At 40.0% G+C, this 6,539-nt stretch overlaps 1 pseudogene; it reads right to left on the bottom strand.

Annotated features, from left to right (window-relative positions):
* Window positions 1–490: 490 nt before the first annotated feature.
* LOC115671637 (thiamine-repressible mitochondrial transport protein THI74-like) lies at window positions 491–6,539 on the bottom strand (annotated as a pseudogene).

Genomic DNA, 6,539 nt, shown 5'->3' with positions numbered 1-6,539 from the left:
AAACTTTTACCAAAAGAGCAGTGCGTGCTATTATAAACATACGCTCAAAGGGTTCTCGGCATTAAATAGAATCAAACTTACATTTGGTTATTATAATAAATTAAGCTTATTTATTTACTCATCCCCATCCCCACTCTACCGACTCCTGTCATCAACACTTCTTTGGCATTCTCTAATTTTTTGATCTGCAAATATCTTCAGCTATTCAGAATATTCAAGTGTTACCGTGAAAAGAAAACAAGAGAAAATACCGGTATTTCAGAACGCAAAGTTATTTTGGGTGAAATTGTAATTGGCGTCTTCCTCTTTATCATTTCGCGCATAAATTCGTTACTCACTGGGAAAGAATAGCGTTCGCAAAATCCAATGGCTTAGAGATTTGCCTGTGTATTACACACTTGAGGGCCATTTACAGTGAGGAAGATCTCATGTAAGTAGTTGCACCATCACTCTGAAAGTTTTCGCCTGAACACCCTCAAAAGTGTCATGATTATAGTTTCTTCGCAAACATGTCTGAGAGATTGGCTATGATGGATTCTGAGAAAACTTGAAACGAACAAGCCAGTGAGAATGTCCGAAACAGGCTTCGTCGAACATATTTGCACCAATACCATACAGTTATGAAAGCACAAGCTCAGCTTAAACTTCGGGTTGTATCAAAGGTGACATATGGGCAAGGAACATACACGTACCTGGACGCATCCGACAATGTAAATTTCAGAGAAACGATGGCCTTGAACAAGCATGTCTGCCACCACTGCGAGGGGGATGGCCATGGACATGCCGAGTGTCGTAACCAACGGAGTTGTCCAAACAATCGATAGGGCCCTGTTTCAACATTTTCCGACATTACTCACGAAAGAATGGGGCCACTTATAGATAGAAACCAGTGGCTAATGTTGAGGACAAGAAAATGTGTAACCGCCGATTGGAATTTGGTGAAGTCTATTGGAACTTCTGAACCATTAGTAAAGGGTACGACGTCGTTTATCCATCTCCTACACAAAAAGCATACTGAACTTTATCTAAACCATATTCACCTGTGGTAAGTTGACTGACCCTTCTTGAAACAAGAATGAGCGCGACATACGAAAAGTAATCCAAAAGAACACTCCCCACGGAGCCATTTAAAACCAAGGCTCCACCAACAGATGTCGATGGCGGGAAGCTAAAAGTTTCTGTTATCGAAGCAGTAGAAAAATGTGATGCATTGGGGGGATTCATCAACTAAAATACAAATCATCGAGGAAAGATGTTTGCAGAACCGAAACCGGAAGAGTGGGCTTTAAATTTTTTAGGCACGAAATTGAATGCTAAATCTTTTCAATAACTAAGGTGAGCCAGCCAGCTCGCGTTCCCCCATCCACCCAGATTATTCAAAACCACAGCTTTGTCTCAAAATTCATGCCAATTAACTGTCAAAACTAAATCCAGCTCAATTTTTCCATTGCAGAAGATAAGCAGAATAAGTTTGCTTCAGTTCTGCTTCCGCACCACTCACCAGTTACCAAGCCACCGAAGGCCAAGAAGAGTGAAGAGGCCAATGTATCCGAAAAACTGGTGCACACCGACCTTCTCTCCCTCTGACCCTGCAAACTTCTTTAGCAGCACTGCACAAGACCCAGGCAGTTAAAGACAATGAAAAGAGAGTCAAAGAAGTACTATGAAAATCCTGATTTTGAGGCAGAGATTTTCACCTGTGAACAAACTGTATAATACTGCTGACAGAAGGCCAAAAATGTTCCCCATGATTGTGTGCTTTTTGATCCTTGGCAACAAGAACAGAAGGTATCAGGAAAAACACACAAGATATATCACACAGACATGACGTAATAAAAGGCAAGCATTCAGTTTATTGATGCATGTGAAAAGGTAATTGTTTAGCTGCAATGTGAATTTGTCATAAAAGGTTACAATGGACCATCTTCCAAAAGGAATATAGCGGCTCTTGTGGGGAAATGCAGACTCAACTTTTCCTGCATCCTCAACAAACTCGTTACACACCAAATTAAGTAGAAGAGACATCACTAATATTTTCAAAGAAGTATCAGTTATTTTCACATTCCATGCAGACTCCATATCTTAGTTGTGCAAGTTCCATATCTTTCACTTCATTTGGGGACAAAATTGGTGTACACCAGAGTATGAAAGCTACCAAAGTATTGTTTTTCACAAAAGTTTTAGGATATTGGCATTAGGAAATTCAAATATGTTCTTCTTCTCTGACTAAATAAGGGAAAAAACTTCATCTTGCAAGCAAAACCCTGCTATATCCTCATACTCACTCTGATGCGCTTAAGGACTCATCAGACGCCGAAGTTTCTCCAATTGTGGTCATGGCAACACCAGCCATGCTGATAAAGACAGCGACCACCCTCACGATGCTTATGGATTCCTGGCCGAGAAGAGCTCCAAAGAAAAGTGTGAAGAGGGAAGATGTAGACGCCAGGACAGTCGTACTTGCTACACTGGTATTTGCCAGAGCGGAATTCATCAAGTACTGCATGTGATTTAACCAGTCAATTACTAACTTGTCCAGAAACAGGTATTCAAGAATTACACAGGAATGGGGGGAAGGGCAATCTTTATCTGATTCCGTCACATGCAGACAAGATACCCCATTCACTGTCATCAAGTACACAACATCAAGTTATCCCAGTGCAATTGAACAAAACTACTAAGAAATTATAGTGGACTGGAAGCAGTCAAAAATCTTACAAATATTAATCAAGCTTCCACATCTAGCTCTCTTATGAGAATCAAAAACCACCTTCTGATTATAGAAATTGCTGTTTCATATAAAAGAACGACTTAGGTTTCAAGATCGCAAAGATGTATTACCTCTGTTAGAAACCATATAGGGGTGAGATATAAGCTACATTTGACAATATCCAATGAACCAAGTCCAGGATTCTCGCCAAGTAATGGATGTTCACATTCCTCATTCATTGACCTCATAGGCCGACCCTCTTCCCTCTCACTAATATCCCAGGCCGAGTCAGGAATTAGGTTACTCTTTGAAGCTGTTTCTGCATCGTCGTACATTTCACTGGATATAAGGGGAATATTAATGTCACGCCCCGACCTTTGAGCTCGCGACAATCCCTATTCACTTAGGTCAATTGAATGCGACGTCCCAAGACTCGTCGCCGACCTTTCATTTTATCTTTCAGTCACGCATGCGGAAGCTACAACAATTACCTAATCATAACAGTAAACAATAGGGATAGTAATAATAATAATCAACAACAACAGGGATAGACAGGAAAATATACAATAAATATATGTACATACATTAACAGCAGTACATCGGGAATTAATATATTACAAGTCCGCCACGCAGACCTTCCCGATTACAACCACAAAAGGTAGGGGGTTAATTTAGCTCCTCTATCCACGAGGACAATCTCAAAAGGTGTTCCCCCTCAAAATAGCCGGTTCCCATGGAACGCAACGCGTACTCATACCCGAACACCTGAAAAATGGTTAACCACAACGAATGAGATATAAATCTCAGCAAGTTAACGATCTAAACCTCATTTAGGAAGTCAACTCGTCTCGGATGCACCTAAAACATGCAGCGATATAATGATGGCAGATCAATAGTAAAGCAACCCCTTGCTTTGCCTTAGTTATACACGGTGTCAGGCAACTTAGTACAGCATACACAAACACGCCATCATACAATCGCAAGCATCCTTACCTTGTCTTGGCACATGCCCTGCATGTTATAAATCATCGCGTGTCATAATAATGCAATAAACATATAACATAATCAGAACACATAACAACTTTCCCATGCACGATGCACTCATGCGTGTTTCGATTATTAAGACCATTCAGGACCACGGCACAATCCTATGGTTTGACGGTCTTCCAACATGACCGACATCTATCGCGACCACTTAGGTTACGCCCGTCTTCGAACGGGGATCTTCTGGTTTAACCAGGTATTGATCACGGACACTCAGGGCACGCTCGAAATTCCATCGTGGGTCTCATCACGGCCATTCAAGTTACGCCCGCAATCATGCGAGGGGTTTTATCACGGCCATTCAAGGCACGCCCGCACTCATACGAGGGTAACGGTTTCTCATTATGTGATCACGCAAGCACCTAAACCATTCAAGCTAATTTCATTTCTCCTCATTTAACCAATGCAGACGTGGTTGTACTTACACATCAAAATACAGCTACTTTCATGCCTAAAAATGCAGTAATAAATTCACACGTAATTATATACACATAATTAAACCGTTAAACTTTGCATGCTTTCCTTTTTAAACATCCTTGCCCTATTTTACTTATAAAACTTGGCATATAAGCTCGACACCTCGGGATTTACTATTTAATATGTCCACAAAAACCCTTTTAAAAATTAACTAACAGGGTTTCACGTAGGGCAATCATTTTTTAGGGTAAAACATGCTTTAAACAGTACGAAACGGACATAATTCAACACTTGAATCAAGTAGAAAACACCCATATAAAATTCACTTATTGCCCTAATTGCGATAACTTATCATTCAAATAATGATAGCTTATCACCTAATTGATGATAGCTTATCAATTAAATAATGATAGCTTATTGTCCCTTTGACGATAGTTTATCACCCTTTTTCCGATAGCTTATCGTCCTTTTACGATAGCTTATCATCATTTCCTCGATAGCCTATTGCCTATTTGGCAATAGTTTATCACCAAAACTTTGATAGCTTATCACCTAATTGGTGATATCTTATAACCAAAACTTCGATAGCTTATCGTCCAACTTTCCGATAACCTATCGCTAGTTGATAACCTATCAACTAATTAATCACCATTAATCACTAACCACCTAATTAACTTAATATAAACTAATCATAATCAAGTTTAACGAACTAATCAAAGGATTATAGCGTTAACTCACCCGTTAACGATTCAGATGACACGGGCTCGATGGGTGTTCACTCGGCCCACTTCCTCGTGGGCACCAATTCTAGGACCAAAATTTCCCTTTCCGAGAATTTCGAGCAAACCGATAAATCGAAGAATTAACGAGGCACACATTGGGCGTGAGGCCCAATGGGCCACTTCCTTGTGGGCTCCAATTCTCGGACCAAAATTTCATTTTCCAAGAATTTTGAGCAAACCGATAAATCAGAGAATTAACGAGGCGATATCCAATAGGTTAGTCTTGAAATCCTTGAAAGTTCGATACTCAAATTCGGATTCTAATTCATGGTCAAAATCGATCAATTGCGACTTTAATATATCTCAAACTAACGGGCGGCTTTTAGGAGTTACGCGTATTCAACCCATGGTTGATTTGATATCAAATCACGTTTAAGCTTTCTCGAGTCATGGGTGACCTCGATTGTCATGTAATTGCGAGGGGTCAATTGCTAATTTTGAAGTACACGATCGTTAGGAATTGGTTTGGGGTTGTTCGTAATCCATATAATGGTCAGGCGGAATCACTCGCGATCCGATTGTATACTATTGGCGAATCATTCTATAACCATTCCTTGATCGGTTTATAATGGCTCAAAATTATCCCTTGACAATTCTTATAATCAAATTGTCAATCCATGGTCGAGTTCTCGGGTCGTGCATACTTAAGTCCTTAATAGCCTTTTCCTATTGGTTAGTCCTCTCATGAGTTATCAATTCAGAACAAGATTTAACTAATAGTGCATCGATAAAATAGTCATTTCATATATCTCGAAAATGGTCGAATTTCAGGATATCACAGTTAAATTCACTTGAACTGCTGCTCTTGCCACTGATTTTACAGTAGAGTCTTCTGAAAGGGTCTCTTCTAAGTAAGTCACAGACACGGTCCTTGAGGAACACGATAGGAAAAAAGACGACCATGAGAGAGACCATAAGATATGTAATGGCGAATGGCTGTTTGTATTCTTAGAAAATTTTCTGAACAGCAAGAACCCCAACAAACAAAAATTAGGAACTTGGATAGACAACATAATATATCCAAAAGCAAATAAAAACATGTTTTAAATGACACCCATCAAAAGATACCGCTATCTCAACCAGCATACACCTAGTAAGAACAATATTAGCCAAATTCAATGGAACACTTCAAGGTGTACGCGCTACCATAATCCAGAAATAAGATTTTGGCAGGAATGTGGGGCTGGGAAAACACTTCCAGGGCACTCAAACAGGCAAAATATTTATCGTTTCTAACTTTTCTGCAAAAGTCAACTCTTCCTCTATCAAGTCAGAAACCAAACCAGGGATATAAAGAAGCAACCCCGTCAAGTAAAACATATAATCAAGAGCAGAACAATTTGTCATGTTCCCAGAAATCAGTATCGATTCTTGGGTTTCAGAGCAACAAATGCAGAGTGAATCACTAACTTCGGATCTCACGGTGTAATTTAAATTCCAAACGGTCAACCCCTCCTTCTCTTTTCTCGCAGCAACCAAACAAAACACAAGGAAATAAATCTCACCTGAGTCACCTCCGCTGCAGCGACCCATATGAACACAACCGTGCCAATCAGATCCAAACCAGCTTTGTATCTCCAACCCAT

Source organism: Syzygium oleosum, unplaced genomic scaffold (genome assembly GCF_021117445.2).
Source record: "Syzygium oleosum isolate NSW1041296 unplaced genomic scaffold, Sole_v2.1 Sole_v2.16, whole genome shotgun sequence".
NCBI lineage: Eukaryota > Viridiplantae > Streptophyta > Magnoliopsida > Myrtales > Myrtaceae > Syzygium > Syzygium oleosum.
This window is presented reverse-complemented; position numbering and strand designations above follow the sequence as displayed.